This window comes from Vulpes lagopus, chromosome 2 (assembly GCF_018345385.1).
Source record: "Vulpes lagopus strain Blue_001 chromosome 2, ASM1834538v1, whole genome shotgun sequence".
Taxonomy (NCBI): Eukaryota; Metazoa; Chordata; class Mammalia; order Carnivora; family Canidae; genus Vulpes; species Vulpes lagopus.
The window spans coordinates 139,051,863-139,071,762 of record NC_054825.1 but is presented as its reverse complement, the minus strand read 5'-3'; the positions used below and the strand labels follow the sequence as shown (position 1 = coordinate 139,071,762).

General features: G+C 44.4%; 1 protein-coding gene across 3 annotated transcripts in view; it reads left to right on the top strand.

The window, feature by feature from the left end:
• Positions 1–1,438: 1,438 nt before the first annotated feature.
• The window catches only part of GCNT1 (glucosaminyl (N-acetyl) transferase 1), a 66,520-nt gene continuing 48,058 nt past the window's right edge, over positions 1,439–19,900 (top strand). For all 3 annotated transcript variants that reach the window (XR_005986380.1, XM_041746679.1, XM_041746678.1), the window contains exons 1-2: positions 1,439–1,552; positions 2,315–2,433. The gene's annotated coding sequence lies outside the window, so the exon portion shown is untranslated. The remainder of the gene's footprint in view (positions 1,553–2,314; positions 2,434–19,900) is intronic.

The following is a 19,900-nucleotide window of genomic DNA, read 5'->3' as shown; positions in this document are numbered from 1 at the left end:
TTTTTAAAATCAAATTAAAGCAATATTTTCCAAGATTGTCACTCCATGGAGGAGGGATCTCCTTGGGGGAAGAGACAAGATTTACTTCTACCCGGGAATGTTTCATTAGCTCCTCTGCCACCATCACTACAGCTGGCCTACATGGGACTGCTTCACCTCTGGCCCAAGGGGGGGTGGGAGGGGACTGAAGAGTCCAGAGCAATCCTCCCAAAATATTTCAAAGCCTTGAAGAGAAAGCTGGAGTCTTCACAAAAGAGGTGGGTTGACATGAAACCAATATGCTAATTTATGTTCCACTTATAAGGTACTGCTGTGCGTGCACCCTCCCACCCCGCTCCACCTCTCCCCTCCAGCCCCACCGGCCCCCAGGAGTATCTAACCTGATCAGGTCCGAAGCCCTAGAGGATGAATCTTGGAGACTGGTTGACTGTAGGCCAACCTGACCCTGCTCGCCGCGTGGAAGCTTCTCCCCTGAGCAGTGACCTTTCCTAAGGATGAAGGTCACCAGGCAAGCCTCGGGTTGCAGGGAAACCTACCCACTCAGAGGGTCTTAGATTGGCCCTACGGCTTCAGCAAGACCTGTGGGTGGGGAAGTGTGTATGCACTTCCATCCTTCGTTGACTTCAGTGGGTACATGCTGTGAAGGCGAGTAAGAACCTGTTCTTCTCTCCAGGAGGTAGAAGTCCGAGGGAAGAACACCCGCGATTCCTCTCGCTACCAAGGACACCATGTCAGCTTTTACAAGTGACACCGCACGACGCGCTACCAGGTAGGGAAAGAGGTTTTCGACTTTGCAGGGCACTGCGGATTGTTTCACAATCGCTGGCCTTAGTTTTTTATGTGAAAACCCACACGAATGCAGTGAGTTTTTAAATACTACATTTAACAAAAGGCCTCATCAGGGGAACATAAAACTGCATGGTCATCTCTACACTTGTCATCACATAAAGAACCTCGGCATTTGCATTTTTCTTTTCTTATTAAACATTTTTAAAATCAGAAAAAAAGGCTGCGCTTGTCGCGTTTCCCGCCTCCGCAGCAAAGGGCAAAGAATTGTGAAGAAGACCCTACTCCCTCCCCCAGCCCTTGTGCAATTTGGGGAACTAAAGCCCAGGGCGAACCTGAGGAAGCGCACAGAGGAAGCGCGGGGACGCCCGCTCCCCGCCCACCCCGCGGTGAGGCCCAGAGGGCTGGCCTCCCGCGGAGGGGGGCGAGCGGGGATGCTGGGGGCGGGATGCTGGGGGCGGGGCCGGATGCTGGGGGCGGGGCCAGGCCGGCCGGGGCGGGGCCAGGCGGGCGGGCGGATGCTGGGGCCGGGGCCGGGCGGGCGGGATGCTGGGGGCGGGGCCAGGCCGGGCGGGCGGGATGCTGGGGGCGGGGCCAGGCCGGACGGGGCGGGGCCAGGGGCGGGGCCAGGCCGGGCGGGCGGCCGGGAGCCCCGAGGCACGGTCCGCCAGCGCAGGGAGCGCGGCGCCGGGCGAGTGCGCTGTGCTGTGCGGGGCTGCGCGCTCGCGCACTTTCCTGCGCCCCGGGCGGCCGGAGCTTGCAGCAGGTAACCGACTCGTCCAGCCCTCCCGGTCCCGGCAGCCAGGACCGCCTGCTGGGGCGCCCGGTGGCGGCCGGAGGGGTGGGAAGGATGCGAGGGAGGGGGCCGGATCTCAGCCAAGGTCCCGCTGCCCCGCGCGGACTGGGCTCCGCCGGAGCCGAGGAAGCGGAGCCGGGGCCGGAGGGAGCGCGGCGCGCGTGTGCGCTCTCGGACCCTTCCCTGGGCCTTGCGACTCGTGCGCCCCTCGGAGCCCGAAGCCTGGACTCCGGTGCCCTGTGTCACCTGGAAGCCCCTTTTTCCTGGCTTCTTTCCGCCGGGCCCGGGTAGCGAGTAGGAGCGGAGACACCGGAGGAGCTGGCTGCGGGCGCGGATCGGCTGAAGAGCGGGCACTTTGTCACTCTCTGCCGTCCCTGGGGCGCCAGCCCCTGGAACTTCATTTAATCCTGCCCGTAGCCTGCGCAGGGGCATGATTAACCCCACTGTACTGATGAAGAAGCTGCACACCGGGATGAGAACGGACTCGCCCTGGGGCAGGCCCCTGGAAAGGGACACGGAAGCTTCCCCCTCTGTCCTTTCCCCGCGGGGTAGGAAGCTCACGCGGCTGGGTCTGTTAGGAAACAGGTGATTCTGAAACACACTCTGCCCCCTTTCTAGGTTCCTTGTTTTGTTTTTTGCCAGCACCGACCTTATGCCTCAAATTCGAACAATTTTTGCAGATGAGCGTTTTGAAGTGGAAGCAGCCCTGGCTCACAGCTCTTTTTCTTGCAGCGCTTTCTGCCGATGCAGAGCGAGTTGCCAGGCACCCTCGCGGGCCACACACTGCTTTCTCCCGGTGGATGAGGTCGCCTGCAGACCCGGGCTGGGCCTTATGGGCTGCCCAGGTGTAGGTAAGTTTTGTAGCGACCTGGCGACTGTTGCATCCTTTGCTTGACTTCTTTCCAGAAGGAAGAGAGAGGCCCAGCGGGAGGGATATACGGGAAAGCATCGGTTCCTTGAGTTGAGAACAGGCTACAGGTTTCTGTGGCCTGAATTTGGTGAGTGGTAGGTGAAGGCACCCGGTCAGGGATTTGTCCCCTGCTCTGGGCATTCGGTCCCCCTTTCAGAGCTGTTCTGAAAGGCAGATTTGTTTTATAGAGGAGAGGAGGAGGGGTGAATGGTTTTTAAAGATCAGTGTAAATTACCTGCTAGGAGCCCAGGCAGTTCCAGACAGGCTCCCCTGCCAGAGGATATGGTAACAGATTTCACTTCTGGCAAAAAAGAAAAACACTGAGCTCTGTGGATATCTGCTAGTGCTTCATGGATTTCTTTGCAGCCCTTCAAGATGGTAGTTTTGGGATTTGAGTTCTTAGAAATGGCTAACTCCTCAATTTTTAAAAACAACGTAACATACTGTAAATTTACAAAGTTTTATTGGTAGATGGAAGAAGTTGATATCTTTTCTATTTCGTGGTAAGGATTTGGCGGTTGCTGCTAGCTCCTCTGTCTCTCCTTCACTGGCTCTGGGAAGGACCTCCTTAGCCTAGGCCTCAAATCTCTAATGGATTTCATCCTTCATTCATTATAATTTGTCCCTGAATGATTATAAGACAACTTCCAGCCATGGGTTGGTTTTTTCCATTTGTAACTTAGTTGCTTAACACTGAGAAAAATGTTGCCCCTGAGAATTATAAAATCAGCTGTTACAGGGACTGAATAGGTAATGGATGGGGGACCTAACAGGGTCTTGGTCTGGCACAGGTTACCTACAGAAGACCTGCTGAAACAATCTGTGTGGGTATCGGCCATCCCCTCCTCACACCCATGCAGGGATTCTGGCTCAGTGTGGCTAGATCCTTCTCCCCTCCCTTAAATAGCTGAAAAATCTTCGTTTTTTTTTTTTTTTAAGTAAAATCTGATTTCAATATTGACTCTTTCTTTTTTTCTTTTTTAAAACACAAGAGTCTGTCCAATTTGGTTCATGCATCATTCATTTTCAGATCTGCTACACCTGGTGATTGCATTCTCCGGGGAGAATGAAAAATTCTGACCAAGATGTAGATATTGTGCATTTGTCATGAAATGTGGTGGTGGGAAACCGAGATTAAGGCTGTTTGAAGGTATTTCTTCTGATTCTCAATTCCTGTTCTCTGTCACATACGGAGTACTTCGACTGCACAGAGCAAAGCAAAGCCGTCTCTTAGGGGCCTCTCTCTCTTTCTCTTTTTTTTTTTTTTTTTTTTTTTATGGGCCTCTCTTATGGGCCAACGGAGGAATTGTGTCACTATTGCTAGTGATCATTCAAGTCAAAATTTATTCATGGTTCTGGTTCAGGATGTCAAAAGCCCAACTTCCTAACTTAAAAGAGGAGTTCCCAAATGACTGTTCATATAAATCACGTGTGTTTCTCATGGGGCCTGTGTTCTTAACCACATTGACTTTCACGCCAGTGCATGGGAGAGGGTTGTTCTGTTTCTTTGTCGCCCATCTGTGGCAAAATGCTATGTATGTTTAAGCCACCATTTCTCAAATTTGACAATTTTGACCAGTTAAGCTTTTATTGTGAAAATTGTCCTGTGTGTTGTGGGTTGTATAGCAGCGTGGTGGATGCCAGTAGTGTACTCCCTACAGTTACAACAACCCAGAGGTCTCCAGATGTTGCCACATGTTCTCTGGAGGATAAAGTCACCTGGTTGAGGAGAATGAGCCAACATTGAAAATGCTCTGGAAGTTTATGAACTAAAACTGTATATACAATTAGCTTTTAAACTTTTAATGTCTAGAAGTCATTTGTAATGTTTACAGAAACATCTACATTTTAAAATATTTTTATAATAAAGGTGACTAAACCAGTGTTCGTCATGAACAGCCACATGTGTCTTGCCAGGATTTATCTCCAAGGAAATTTCAAGCATTTGATGTGATTGTTAAATTTCTGAAGTTTAAACTAGCATAAGCTAAAAAGGAATTCCATGGTGGTTTTTATTTTTCCTCCTTTTATTTCATTTTTTTTTAAAGATTGATTTATTTTTATTTAAGAGAGAGAGTACACACTGGGAGAGGGGTAGAGGAAAAGGGAATCTCCAAAGAAATCCCACTGAGCAGCGAGCCCAATGCAGGGCTGATTCCCAGACCCTGAGATCATGACCTGAGCTGAAATCAAGAGTCAGATGCTTAACCGACTATGCCACCCAGGCACCCCCATTTTTTACCTTTTAATTTACTTGATGTCTTTTAATTTTTTTAAGGTGATAAAATATCAATGAACCATGCTTACTGATTTGGAGAAATTGGCACAGAAATCTCTACTAGAACTCCAAGCAAAAATTCTGAGCAAAAATTTTAACAATGAGACTCAATTGTAGATCATGTTCAGAGGAGAATTTAGTTTTAAGAAACATAAAAAGCTTTTAGCTAACAGCAATGACTAAGACAACCTTATCTTTCTGTTGTATGAGAAATTCTAATTTTATGTAAGAGAGCCCTACGTAATACACAATATAATTCATATCAGAAGAAGAAAATAGGGATGCCTGGGTGGCTCAGCAGTTGAGCACCTGCCTTTGGCTCACGTCGTGATCCCAGGGTCCTGGGATTGAGTCTCACATCAGGAGAAAACTAAAAAAAAAAAAATTTTTTTAAGGAAACTTTAAAATATAATAAAAATAAATTTATTCCCATGAATAAAAAAGAAATTCTCCCATAAATAATTTTTCTTATGCTAAAGAGTTAGCCAGATTGTGTATGAGGGGCCTGGGTACTTGAGCAACCTGTTTTCTTCAGGCATTCATTGAACGACTACTTACTGAGCATCTGTAAATGAATGACAGTCATTGTCAGCCCTGGCGCTACAGCTATGAAGGATGGAGGGTCCCTGCCTTTTTGAGCCTTCTAGCCTAGTGGCTAGAGGAGGGGGTGGAGATGGACAAGCACATAGTCCCAAAGGCTGTCCCAGTCATAAGTGGTACTCCAGAAGAGTACAAGATGTCCAGAGAGCATTTTACCTGAGGACCTCAACTAGGGGAGGGGATTACTCAGGATAGGTGTCCCCAGGAAGTGATATTTAAAATAAGGCCTGAAAAATGAATAGGAAATAATCAGGTGAATTCCAACATGAGTTCTATGTTGAAAGGGTTGAGAATATAGTTTTAGGGGGAGGCCTCTCAGGTCATTTTCAGGACTTTGGGCTTTAATGGAAAGGTAATGGGAACCTTTTGAAGGATGTTAAATGGGAGATGAGATGATTGACTAGGTTGGGTTTTTGAAAAGGTCATCATTACTGTTGTGTGGAGACTGGTTTGCAGGGTTAGGCCATGCTGGTATCTAAGATACCTTCATGCAGACTGGAAAAGGACTCCCCTTCTGGGTGGACCAGTTAGAAAAGATGCACTACTTTGTCCTAGCTAGGCCATGCCAAAGGGCTCAGGCCCTGAAGCCTGCTGCTTTGCGCACATACCATGGACAGGGGCAAGATGGGGTATGGGGGCAGAGTACAAAGGTATTTGCTATCACCTAGGGATGGTGCAGTGATGCTGAATATAAGTCAAAGACAGAGGGGTTGGGTGGAGGAGGGAGAGAGAGAGAGAGAGAGAGAGAGGAAGATTGAATTTGCAGCTGAAGTCAGTCTGAAAGTGGTGATTATTGGGATGTGGTTGATGGACGGAGATATCAAGGATGTTTTGAAAGTTTCTGGCATAAAAAACTGAGTGGGTGGAGTGGTGAAACCATTTATGGTGTTAGGGAACCCTGGAGGAGCAGGGGGTAGGCTTGAGATGGGGGAGGGAAGGTGAGCCACTTGGATAGGTTTTGCTCGTGAGACGTCCAAGTAGAGACAAGGAATAGCATCTGGAACTCTTGAAAGAAATTGGGTGGAAGAAGTACATGTTAGGAGCGGTCACATGTAAATAATCATGGCATACATAAAAGATAATCTGAGGAGGAGTGGGGGGGGGGTGAGAAGAGAAGGAGGTTGGCCCAGAGACCACTGTGTGTGGAAGAGGAGAAACAGCTGGTAACGGCTACCTAGAGACCAAATAGACATGCAAGACAGAAAGGAAATGTGGGATCTCTGGTTTCCTTTTCTTCCTTTCTGTCTCTTTTTCTCCTTCTCTCCTTTTCCATTTGAGATTGGAGAACCTTGAGCAAAGTCTGATGGTGCTGGCGAGTTTCTGGTAAAGAAGGAGAAGCGAAAACAAGGGGAAGTGAGAAATACATGACTGAGCCAGGTTTCAGAGGAGGCAAAAGAGGCTGGATTCTGTTACACAGGTGGGGAGATTGGGCTTGGATGGAAAGGGTGGGGGGAGAGGATGGGTGAGGTGCCTCAAAGTTGGCAGAACCATCTGCTGAGTTTGGTGGGTAAGTGAAGTTAGCTACTTCCATCCACCAATACTTATGAAGCATTTTCTAGTGCCAAACACTGGTAGGTTCCTTGGAAAGGATTATGATTGCTGTCGGTTACCATTATGCTCAGCCCTGGTAGAGTAAGAAATGTGTTTGGTCTGTGTCCCTGGTTCCTGACCCAGAGTTCTGAAACCCTGGGAATTTCCTGAGGGATTGGGATGATAGGAATGTCTTCTGTTATTCGTGTAAGGAGCTCTTTTCCCCACCTGTTTATGCTAATGAGGTGGCTGAGGTTTGTGTGTGTAGGGGGGCCCTAGGTAGCCTCAGGATGGGGTAGTCACCGGAAAGAACCAGTAATTAGAAGGCTGGAGCTTTCAGCCCCACCTGCTATCCTCTGGGAAGCTGGGAGGGACATGCCTAGAGATTGAGTTATAGAAACTCTTGATCAACACTATTTGGAAAGCTTCCAGGTTGATGATTCCAGCAAGATGCTGGAGTAAAGGAGTACACCAAGGAACAATCCAAGGTAACTGTGACATTTTCACGGTGGGGGCGGGGGGGCGGGGATGTGACTGCTTTTCAGAAGAATTTATGCTACAGAGACGCATTTTGGAAACAGCTGTTTGGAAATGTTTTCGCTGTAATCATGTTGCCAAGAAATATGATAGATCTGTGACTGATCAAAACTCTTAAAAAACCGGAAACCTTTAAGAACTTAGAACAAGAATTGTTGGACAAAATCTCTTCACAAAAAGTGAAGAGTATCAATGGGTTTTGAATCCATTTGTTAGATTTATGAAAATGTGGCACCTTACTGCCTAGTGTGCATGGAAAATTGATTGAGAACTACCAGCTGAATTTCACCCAAAAAATCTTTGTGTAAGTGGTGGACAGATTGAAAACTAAGTATCAATTTAGATAGCAGAGCCCAGTGTTGTACTGTTTTCTCAGTGTATCCTTGTCACCCCAGACAGCCATTAAAACAAGATGTTAAAGGATACAGGAAACTTGGAAGCTGCCCTTCACAGTGCTCTAGAACAGGATAATTAACTAGGTTTTTTTTCTTTTTTCTTTTTTTTTTTAAGATTTTATTTATTTATTCATGAGAGTCACAGAGAGGCAGAGACACAGGCAGAGGGAGAAGCAGGCTCCCTACAGGGAGCCCGATGTGGGACTGGATGTGGGACCCCAGGATCATGCCCTGGATCATGCCCTGGGCCGAAGGCAGGTGCTCAACCGCTGAGCCACCCAGCTGTCCCTAACCAGGAGTTTTCAAAAAATAAAAGGTGCCTGCGTGGCTCAATGGGTTAAGGTCTGCCTTTGGCTCAGGTCATGATCTCAGGGTCCTGGAATTGAGTTTGCTTCTCCCTCTCCCTCTGCCCTTCCCCCTGCTTGGGCTCTCTCAAATAAGTAAAATCTTCAAAAAAAATAATAAAGCATATTTAATCTAGTGCTTTCATTACAAATATTAATAACTGTTTTGTATTTGCACCATAAGTAAACTAATAGGCTTTATTTCCTTTTTTCCCCATCTTTTTGTTTTATAATGTACATAATTTATTAGTACAGTAGTACATATAATTTTTAAATTTACTTAAATTCAATTAATTAACGTATAATGTATTATTAGTTTCAGAGGTAGAGTTCAGTGATTCATCAGTCTTATTTTTTTTTAAGATTTTTTTTTATTTATTCATGAGAGACACACAGAGAGAGGCAGAGGGAGAAATAGACTTCCTGCGGGGAGCCTGATGTGGGACTTGATCCCAGGATCACGACCAGAGCCAAAGGCAAATGCTCAGCCCACGTGTCCCTCATCAGTCTTATGTAACACCTAGTGCTCATTATATCACGTGCCCTCCTGAATGTCCATCACCCAGTTACCGGGTCCCCTAACCCCCTCCCCAAGTACATATAATTTTTAAAGAAATATACATATACTAATAGGACTTCCCCAAAGCTTTTACTCTTGGCGTTTGTACTAAAAAATTGAAAAGCCTATTGCTAAAAACGGAGTCAAATTGTTGCCCTCCCCCTATGGCAATTTGAGAACTAGATTTCCTTGTAAACTTTAAAACTACCTCATCCCCATGATGTGATCCTATAATTCATTCATGGAAAATAAAATTGTTACTAGAGCTTATATTCTAGAAAGTAATGAATACAGAATGTATGCGGGTCATATTTCTCTTGAGATGTGTGCGTTATACTTCCTTTATATAATCCACTTTAAATGCTTAAAAAAAAAGAAAGAAAAAAGAAACTTCCAGGGGTTGTGGCCAGTGCTCTGCTCCAGGACAGGTAAATGATTTAAGTCATTTCAACATAAGCCTTGTTTTCATTCTTTTGTTCCCTAGCCACCTCCATGCTGTTGATAGAGATCTACCTCTATGCCATGTTGGGTCTTTTGGGGAAGCAAATTGGTGAGGGCTACATTCCCCTTTGTAGGGGATGGTGAGGGTTAAAAAGCAAGTCTTGAGTCACCTCTGCCCTGTCGAGGGGCTCTGGCTCCATCTCCCACAGAAGGTTCACTTGGGGGTAGCAGCATGATTCAGCCCATCATGGGTTGGAATCAAGGAATCACAAATTTTCTGGGATCAGAGGCTGGACCCAGGAATGCCTAAGGCACCATCCTAGGCTGTTTGACTTGCTAGGCCTGTTTGTCCTTTAGAGAGATGCCCCTATTCCATCCACTTAGGTGGAATACTCAGATCTAATCTTTGTTTACTCTTTCCCCATGTTATGTTAATCGAAGTCATTCGATTCACTCAGCAAGATTCATTTCTAACACTGCTGCTAATTAATAGAACACCTGGCTCACCAGGAGAATTCCTGAAGCAGATGTAGTAGCTGCAAATGGAGCATGGCCATCCCAGGAATGAGTCCCCCCACTCCCAGGGGGCCATCAGAGCTGTTGTTTCTGGACAGTCAGGCTAGACGCTCTCTCCGGGTCCTTGCAGCACTACAATGGTTGCATTGTTCAGAAAATAGTTTTTATCTATATTGACCACACCTATAATTTCCCAGAAAAGGCTCAGCAAATAAGCATTGTGTGGATTCCTTGAAATCAGGAAGATGCATTATTTATGATTGTTCTTCCCCCTGCCCCCCCCACACCACCCCCACCACCCCAAAGTATAATACCGTTCTGTTTTGTATAATAGCTGCTAGGTGTGGAATTAAATTGAGAGCATTCAAGTATTTGTTAGTAAACTTGAAGTAGAGTTTCTGATTGTGGAGGTCTGAAAAAAGTTAACCTCTCGGCATGAAATAAATATCTGAACAATGTCCAGACAAGAGAAAATATAAATAATAATAATGAACAAATCGCTAACATTTATGAAGGGTGCATGTGTTAAATGCAGTGTAAGTGTATGACAGATTGGCTCACTTATTCTTTGTAAAAACTCTAAGGTGCACGTGACCCTAAGCCAATCAAATTGCTTAGTATTATTGTTGTTATTTATTATTATTTTTACCCCCCAAAGCAGCCAAAGCTTGAAGTGCTTATGGAAGTCTGAGTTGGTGGGTGATGATACCCAGTTTTTGAGCTGAACAGTCTGGTTCCAAAGCTGAAATCATTGCTACTAAACTCTCCTTCTAGCATATAAATACACTCAAGAGAAAATAATGAGCCAGTGGTAATCAAAGAAATACAAAATGAAACCTCAGTGATGTACCATCATCCAGATGCGATAATGACAAAAATAATTATATAGTGGATGAATATGTGGTACATAATTAAGATAATTATACAGTAAGTGTAGAGAAAATGGTGCTCAGATACTACTAGTGGCAATGTGAGTGTAGTCCATTTGGAAGGCAATCAGGAGTCATAGAAATGTATAAGTTTGGTGCAAGAATCCTACTCCTGGAAATCTTTTATAAAACCAAGAGAAAATAAATTGTGTGTATTTCAAAAGAGTTCATAGTTCATGTTTATAACAGTATAATTTGGAAAGGCCCTTAATATCCAACCACGAGACACATACTAACTATGGCAAAAACAATAAAGACTCTTGGATGTCCATTAAGAGAAAATTGAATCCCAGCTGCTATTACATCTACACATGTAAGTCAGTAGTGTTCCTGGATAGGCATCAGAAGGGAACTTGAAAATGAAGTGTAACTGAATTGGAACTGTAAGTGGCTTTTTGTTTCGAAAATATCTTCACTATAATATTTTGTAAGCATACTTCCCTGGAGCTAATGTTGGAAGATTGAGGCCATTTTATCTCACCTGGCAATTTTAAAAGAATTTCCTGAAGTGAAATTAAAAACTTAAACATTTCAAAATTGCTAGAGTAAATACCGTGCCCTCAAACAAAAAGATGATCACTGAATAGTTTTGGTTCTGTATGCTTCTCAGATTTTTCCAGTGCATACAGATAGTATATTTGGAACCTTGTTTGTTTGTTTTTAATGAGTTTATTCTATACATACTGGAGTGCAGCTCCTCTCTGGATACTGTCTCATCTCAAAAATCTTTCTGTTGGGATCCCTGGGTGGCTCAGCGGTTTGGCGCCTGCCTTTGGCCCAGGGCGCGATCCTGGAGTCCCGGGATCGAGTCCCACGTCGGGCTCCTGGCATGGAGCCTGCTTCTCCCTCGGCCTGTGTCTCTGCCTCTCTCTCTCTATTTCTATCGTGAATAAATAAATGGAATCTTAAAAAAAAAAAAAAAAACTTTTTGTTGTGTCATTACATGGAGAATTCCTTCATTCTTGGCTTTGGCAATATTTTCTTTTTTTTTTTTTTAAGATTTTATTTATTTATTCATGAGAGAGAGGCAGAGACACAGGCAGAGGGAGAAGCAGGCTCCATGAAGGGAGCCCGATGTGGGACTTGAACCCAGGACTCCAGGATCACGCCCTGGGCCAAAGGTAGGTGCTAAACCGCTGAGCCACCCAGGTATCCCAGCTTTGGCAATATTTTCAAATTCAACAAATATACCTAAGTGTAATCTAGGTACAATGAAAACATTAGATCAAGTTTGTCACTCAAGTTTATGCATCTGCTTCAAGGGAGTGGTTAGGTCTCAGATCACACATGGGTCCCTGTATCTTAGGGCTAAAGCCTTCAGGAGGAGAGTTTGTCATATTGACACCTGCAGGAACATTTGGAAGGTTAGGAGGTAGGGCAAGGTATGATCCGAAGCTCTTAATAACTGGATCCAGTGTTGTTTTTGGCCAGAAAGTGAGACTTCTCTGTTCTCTCTCTCCTCTGGGGAGTCAGCCCTGGGCTGAACTCCATCTCACCTCTTCCCTGCTAGTATACTGGAGCAAATGGTTGTATTCAAAGCAAACTAAAGCCTCAATTTCCTTGACTGTGAAGTGAGAGGGAAAAAGTAGCTACTTACAGGGTTGCGGGAATTGGGACAATGTATTTAAATGCTTGGCATGAAGTTCTTGCTAGGTCTTCACGTAAGCAATCTCCTTAATCCCACAATAACTTCTATTGTGAAAGCACCATCAATTTTAATATTGGCTTTTAAGGAAATAAAAAAAAAAAAGATCACCATAGTAGTGAACACATAGCGCATTAAGTGCCTCTCAATTTCAAAAGCTGTTAACATAAGAAAGAAAGTCCTCGCACTTGGGCAAGTGCAGCCTCTTAGTATTTTGTCTTGTCAGGGTCTACCCTGTTATCTCCACACCTGACACTCAACCTGGCCAGGGCTCAGCTTCCCCTGTCCCTGTCCATCGTCCACCTGCTGAGGAGCAGCAGAGTGCTGCATCCCTCAGGAGTTGGGCACCCCTGACCGAACCCAACTGCCCTTGTACACAGATAAACAGCCCCAAGTGCAGAAAGGTAAGGTCAGTCCTGCACACAGGATGAGCACCTCCCAGTACAAGGCCAGTTGTTTGGGGTTTCTTGATAGATACTCATTCTGTCCCACCTGACATAGGGGGCTTTGAATTCATGATATGCTTGCCAACACACTATAATTGAGAGCATTTAAATACTGTACTCCAGTTCCCTTATTTAGAAAAAACTATGAGCTTGAAGGCACATCCAAGTTACTGCTGTGCCTTTCTTTGAGGGAAGGGAAGGATTTTGAACGACTCATCGACTCTTCATTTCTTTCTTTCATTTTTCGAATTGATAAGCTGTGCTAGGCCCAGGAAGCAATGTGAGTAGAAGGGGTGGGCAAAGAGCCTGAAACCAGGTCAGATTACCAGGAGCTCACTGAGGACATGTATGGAACAGTTCAGAGACAACATTATGTGGAATTCAGTGCTGAAATGGGAGGTTATGGTGATGACACCTGTTCTGTTGATCTAGCAGCTGCTGCATACCATAGTCTCTGCTTTATAGGTTTTTGAATCACCCCCAACCCAATGGGAAGGGTATTATGAGCTCCACTTTTCAGACAAGGAAATCAAACCTCAGAGAGATGAGGTAACTTACTGAAATCATACGTTAGAACATGACATAGTTAGGATTTGTAGCCTCATCTGTTTGACTTCACACTGCTGTTTTGCTCTGAGGCTTCCACTAGCCAGTGAGGTTTGGTTTCTTGGAGGATGGTTCAGGAAAGGGACTATATGCAAGAGGTTGTGCTGGATTTTAACATGATAGAGAGAGCACTTCTCATTCTTGGTAATGGTTAGCTTTATCATTTTTTGTAAAATAAAAGGGAATATCCACTCTGACAGTTATGATTAGCCAGCCAAAAATCCAGAAACATGGTATGACCTGGAATTTTAGGATTTCCTTTAAAAACAAAAAAGAATCTAGTTTTTTGGATTAGGGTTTCTGGGACATAGGAAGCATTTATTTTTTTTATTTTATTCTATCTTTTTTTAAGATTTTTATTTATTTATTTTGACAGAGAGAGACAGACAGACAGCAAGCAGGGGGAATGGCAGAGGGAGAAGCAGTTTCCTGCTGAGCAGGATCCTGGGATCACCACCCAAGTTGAAGGCAGACGTTTAACCAACTGAGCCACCCAGCTGTCCCCATAGGAAGCATGTAAAACCTAGAATATTTAAAATTGAGATTGTTCAGAAAATGGAGGACCTATGGGCTACATAACAAGCAGGTGTGGTGGAAACCAGGGCCATTGTTAAGCTATTTCTACTGAAGAATTGTTCTGGGGCACCTGGATAGCTCAGTAGTTGAGCATCTGCCTTTGGCTCAGGTCATGATCCTGGGGTCCTGGGATTGAGTTCTGCCTGGGGCTTCCTGCAGGAGTCTGCTTCTGTCTCTGTGTCTCTCATGAATAAATAATAAAACCTTAAAAAAAATAATTTGTTCTGGACATGTGGGTTAACTAACCGTGTGAGCTCTGTGCCCTGGTATTCTCATCTTAAAAATTAATAGACCAAAGAAACTTGAAAATACTGTTCAAATCTAAAAGTTTGTTTCCATAAAACTGTGGTGCTTTTAGTATTCTAAACTACTTAGTATTAGATTTTTTAAAAAACGAAAGGAAAAAGTTTATTACTCTTCAGTCTGGAATTTTGAAGTGAACAATAAGATCTTTTGTACTCAATTTTGTCCTGCAGTGGTAATGAGGTTGAAAATTTCTTTAAAAAACAACAACAAAAAACAAACAACTGTGTGTACGCGCATATGCGTGCAGAAGTAGATATATTTCATTAAGTCTATCAAGGCCCGCTTCTACTCATGAACTCTGTTGCCTCAGAGGACAAGCTTTTCCTATTTCAAAGTTAGTTTAGCCATTGCTGGTGCATTAAGAAAACTGGGATAACACTAAAGCCGCATAGGCAGTAAGACACACTAGTCTGTCTTTGAGATGGAGACAGACAGATGGTCTTTGTCCTTTATGCCCACATTTTCATGACACTAAACTCAAAAAGACCCCTTTTTGTGTGTTCAGACAACCTGGTTCACTCCTCCTAATGCTCTTGTAACCTATGTCCTTTAACGTCTATCTTTTCTTAATTTATAAAGCCTTTTCTAAGTGACATTTTCTACTGGTACTCACCTACTCCAAAAGTCTAGTCTAGTTATAAGCCAGCTGCATCTTTTTAAAAATCATAATAAAGAGGTTTTAAAAAAAAAAAAACCCTGGAGGTTACAACTATGTCAGGGAAAATTCAGTAGCATTACGTACATCCACCTCCACTGTCCATTTCCAGAACTTTTCATCATCATTTCAAACAAACTCTGTGCCAAGAAACTGTAACTTCTCCCTCTGCACACATACTGCTCCCAGCCCCTAATAACCTCTGGTACACTTCCCATTTCTTATGAATTTGATGACTATGTACCACATATCAGTGGAATCATACAGTATTTGTGTTTTTGTGACTGGCCTATTTCACTTAGCACATCTTTAGGGTTCCTCTGTGTTGTCACATGAGGTAGAATGGCATTCCTTCTCAAGGCTGAGTAGTAGTCCTCTGTATGTATACCCCATGTTCAGTTTATCATTTGCTTTTCCTGATTACTAGTATAATGCCTTAATTCTGATACTTTTGTGCAATTATGGGCATTCTTTTGGCTTTCAAGGGAGTGTATGAAACTTTTAAATCCATATGTATTTTTTTAAAGATTTTATTATTATATATATAGAGAGAGCACAAGCAGAAGGAGGGAGAGCAAGAAGGAGATAATATCCGGCAGTCTCCTCACTGAGCATAGAGCCCAACCTGGGGCTTGATCTCAGGACCCTGAGATCATGACCTGAGCTGAAACCAAGAGTCAGCCGCTCAACCAACTGAGCCACCCAGGCACCCCCATATATATATTTCTGGCACCAAATTATAAATTTTTTTAAAAGATTTTATTTATTCATTCATGAGAGACACAGAGAAAGAGAGAGGCAGAGACACACGCAGAGGGAGAAGCAGGCTCCATGCAGGGAGCCTGACGTGGGACATGATCCCAGGACTCCAGGATCACACCCTGGGCCAAAGGCAGGCGCTAAACCAGTGAGCCACCCAGGGAGATTATAAATTTGAAGAGATTTCAGGATATCAAGAAAGCATGGCTACTAACAGTGGTGAGATTAGTGGGACATTTTTTCTGCTATGGAAAACCCAACCCCTCATTGCATCCCGCACATCCTTTCCTTTCCTTTCCTTTCCTTTCCTTTCCTTTCCTTTCCTTTCCTTTCCTTTCCTTTCCTTTCCTTTCCTTTCCTTTCTTTTTTTTCAAAGATTTTATTTATTTATTCATGAGAGACATGGAAAGAGAGGCAGAGACATAGGCATAGGGAGAGGGAGAAGCAGGCTGCCCTCTGGGAGCCCAATGCAGGACTTGATCCCAGGACCCCGTGAGCCACCTAGGTGTCTCACTGCACCTCTTTTTTGACTGCATTAACAAATGTATGTAGCTTCTTGAGAAAAGGACTAAGCCCAGCCAGTTATTGGGTCTTTCACCCTTATGAGCTATCATTAGGTATTCTAGAAAGAACCAGATGAAGGGCACTGGTCTTTAGTCTCAGACATTCAGAATGTGTGCATGTGTGTGTAGGTGGAAGACAAGGAAAAGACAAGCATTCAGAGAACAAACCACAGATCAAGTCTAGTCTCTGTGGTCTTATTGTTTACCTTAGATTTACGAAGGAAATTTCCAGAGCACTTTCTCTATTTGACTCTTCCAGATTTCCTGCCTTTTTGTGCACCTGTGTGAGCACACACACGTATGCACATACTTTCATTATTACTGAACAAAGATCACTTGATGGATGAGGAGCCGTCGTGGGCAGGACAGAGCTGGCCCACTGCTGCAGCTTCTGGACAAAGCTTTTGTTTTTTGAAGATGTTATTTATTTGAGACAGAGAGAGAGAACATGAGCTGGAGGGAGGGGCAAAGGGAGAGGGAGAAACCGACTCCTGGCTCAGCGGGAAGCCTTACATGAGGCTGGATCCCAGAACCCCAAGATCATGACCTGAGCCGGAGGCAGACACTTAACCGACTGAGCCACCCTGGACAGAGCTTTTCTACAGCCTCCTTTCTCTCCTATTACCTACTATCTAAATCCTACTCATCTTTTAAGATTCAGGTTAGCTGTAATCGAGGAAGCTTTGGATCCTTTCTTTTCCTCTTGGTGGACTCGAGCTTTCAGTTCTGCGGCAGAGAAAATGGTGTGTAATGCATCTTGCCTGCCAAGCCCGGAGGCAGGAATGGCCTCAGCTACTTATGTCCCTGGTGGTGGTTCCAGGGGAGGAAGCAAAGGAGACAGACAAGAGTGCTATTTCCAATAGTGAATGAAATGCCTGAGTTAATTTTGTCCCAGGGTCATATAGTGAATAAATGAAAAAAAAAAAAAAAGTCTATAGAATTTTTCATGCCATTAATTCAGGCATAGAGAACTCTCTTCTTTTCCTTCTTTCTTTCTTCTTTCTTATCTTCCTTTTTTCTTTCCCTTCCTTCCTTCTTCCATCTGTCCCTTTTTCCCTACCTCCTTTTCTTCCTTCCTTTTTTCTCTTTTATAGGTGACCACATAGATGAAACCTGGTTTTAGTTAATTCCATCTAATTTAAAATTAGGAGCAGGTCATTGAGAAACTTTCATGAATTATATACCACATATTTTGAATTTATACACTCACTGAATATGCTTAAGTACGGGATTAAACAGCTCATGGGATTGTAAAAAGAAGTAGAAGCAGAAGAAAAGAAATTCCAATAACCATTCCGCTTACTGAGCTTTAAAATGCTGATTTTTATTCATTGTGTTTAAGAACCGATCAGGTGTCTTTGTAGCTCTCAATTTTATCACTACCTTAAAGATTCTAGAAAAATGGTAGCCTTGATTTTAGTCAGAGTTATAAATGCACATTGTTTTTGAAAAGCACGTATTTCCCCAAGAGTGCCAAGGTGTAGGAAGTGTCTAAGATCTGCCCCTACTTGAGAGCTAGCAAGTTTGGCATTTTTCATGCAGGTTCCCTGAGCCCGTGTCCAGAGAACTTGGAGCAACGCTTCGGAAGGGAGAGAGGAGAGATGCTAATTACGTTTTTTAGCAGAGGAACATGGGGTCCCCTTGAAAGAGACTTGTATTTTCATTCAACAGACATAACTGAGTGATTCTCTGTGGCACATTCTGTACCTGGCCCTGGAAGATACAGGTTCTGGAGAAGAGAGCCGTGCTTTCAGCCCTCACCTCCTTCAGTCACACCGTCTGACTTTAGTTGTAATATCTTATTTCATGTGGAAGCCCCCTTTCCAAAGAGGGTCCAGTGTCTGTCCAAGAAGGTTTTCCCTGTTGACTATGTTTCTGTGGTTGAAGCTCAAGAAAACTGGAATGAGCTCTGGGAGACAGTGACCTAAACTGTGGAGCCCGGTGTTTTTCGTTTTGTTTTGTTTTTAAAAGATTTTATTTATTTATTCATGAGAGACACGGAGTGAGAGGCAGAGACACAGGCAGAGGGAGAAGCAGGCTTCATGCAGGGAGCCCGATGTGGGACCCGATCCTGGGACTCCAGGATCACGCCCTGGGCTGAAGGCAAGGCAGGCACTAAACCCGATGGGCCACCCAGGTGCCCCAAGCTCGATGTTCTTAATCAAGATCCCAGGAGCTTTCCCTGGCCAGTCTGCAGAAGCAGATACCTCTGGGGGTCCAGGAGCTGCCGTTAATGTGACGCCTCAGAAAATCTGGGTACTGTGCTGCCGTGAGTCATGGACAGCAGCCAGGCGACAGAGCGACCAGGCTCCCCCAGGTGAGGTGAGGCCGTGGAGCTCCAGGTGACAGAAAGGACTCTACCCCGAATGGCAGGAAGTAGCCTTGAGATCTCATCCACGTCCTCTTGCTTCTCCAGGCTGCTTCGGGGTGGGGTTTGAGTCACGGTCCTCTGAGATCTTGGGCAGCTTTAGCATCCATCACAGTAGTGGCTATTTTGCTCCTGTCACAGCAGTCTCTGGGGTGCAGAATAATAGTCCTTGGGAGTCTGTGAAATTGAGTCCCGGAGGAGCATCCATGGGACCAGAGGCTAGCGCTTCCTGCTGCAGAAGGACAAGGGGTCCCAGACCCACTTGGCTGTGTGTTCATGCGCACCTGTGCGAGCACACACCCATGTGCACATACTTGCCTAGGTGTGTGGGCACCTGTGCACACACATTTTTTTTTTAAGGAAAAAGGTATTTCCACTATTAAAAAACTGAAACAATAGGCAATAGGCAGAGAGAATTATTCTTATGTATAATAGTTTTGTTTGGACTTAAACCAGAATGACTGGTGGGAATTGTTGAGAAGAAAAGAGTTTACCTTTTTGAAATCCACCCTTTCTTTTTTTTTTTTTACAGTTGACTCACCTGTCTGCTGTAACCTTCACCAAGGCTAACAAAGCTAAGCAGTGCAGGGCCCTTTTTATCTTACCCCTTATCTGGGAGGCTTGAGAATAATTAGAGGCTGAGCAGGAAAATCCTGATTGTTCTTAGGGGTGTGTGCCTATGGATATGCATATTGACTGAATGTGTTAAATCCTACTTTGAGGTCTAAATATGTTATATCCTATTAGTTTTTTTTAATTTTTATTTATTTATGAGAGAGAGAGAGAGAGAGAGAGAGAGGCAGAGGGAGAAGCAGGCTCCATGCACCGGAAGCCCGACATGGGATTCGATCTGGGTCTCCAGGATCGCGCCCTGGGCCAAAGGCAGGCGCCAAACCACTGCGCCACCCAGGGATCCCTGTCCTATTAGTTTTTAATAAAATATGTATTATATTTTTTTTCTCCCTCCCTCTTCTTGCTTTGCCTTTTGAAAAAATTATTATTATTATTAAAAAAGGAATTTAGGAAAATATAGCCTGAGCCACAGGTAGCACGTTTCTTTAATTTTTTTTTTTTTTAAATTTTCTTCTGTATGTAGTGAGACTTCTCTAAAGTCACTGAAACTAACAAGTATGTGGGATGAATGTCACCTTTTGGATTCGGTTTATTTAAAAAACTGAGACATGTGCTTAGTTTTTACATTGTAAGATTTTTTTTAAAAGATTTTATTTATTTATTCATGAGAGACACACAGAGAGGCAGAGACACAGGCAGAGGAAGAACTCCCTGCAAGGAGCCCAATGCAGGACTCAATCCCAGGACCCGGGGATCACGCCCTGAGCCTAGGGCAGAGGCTC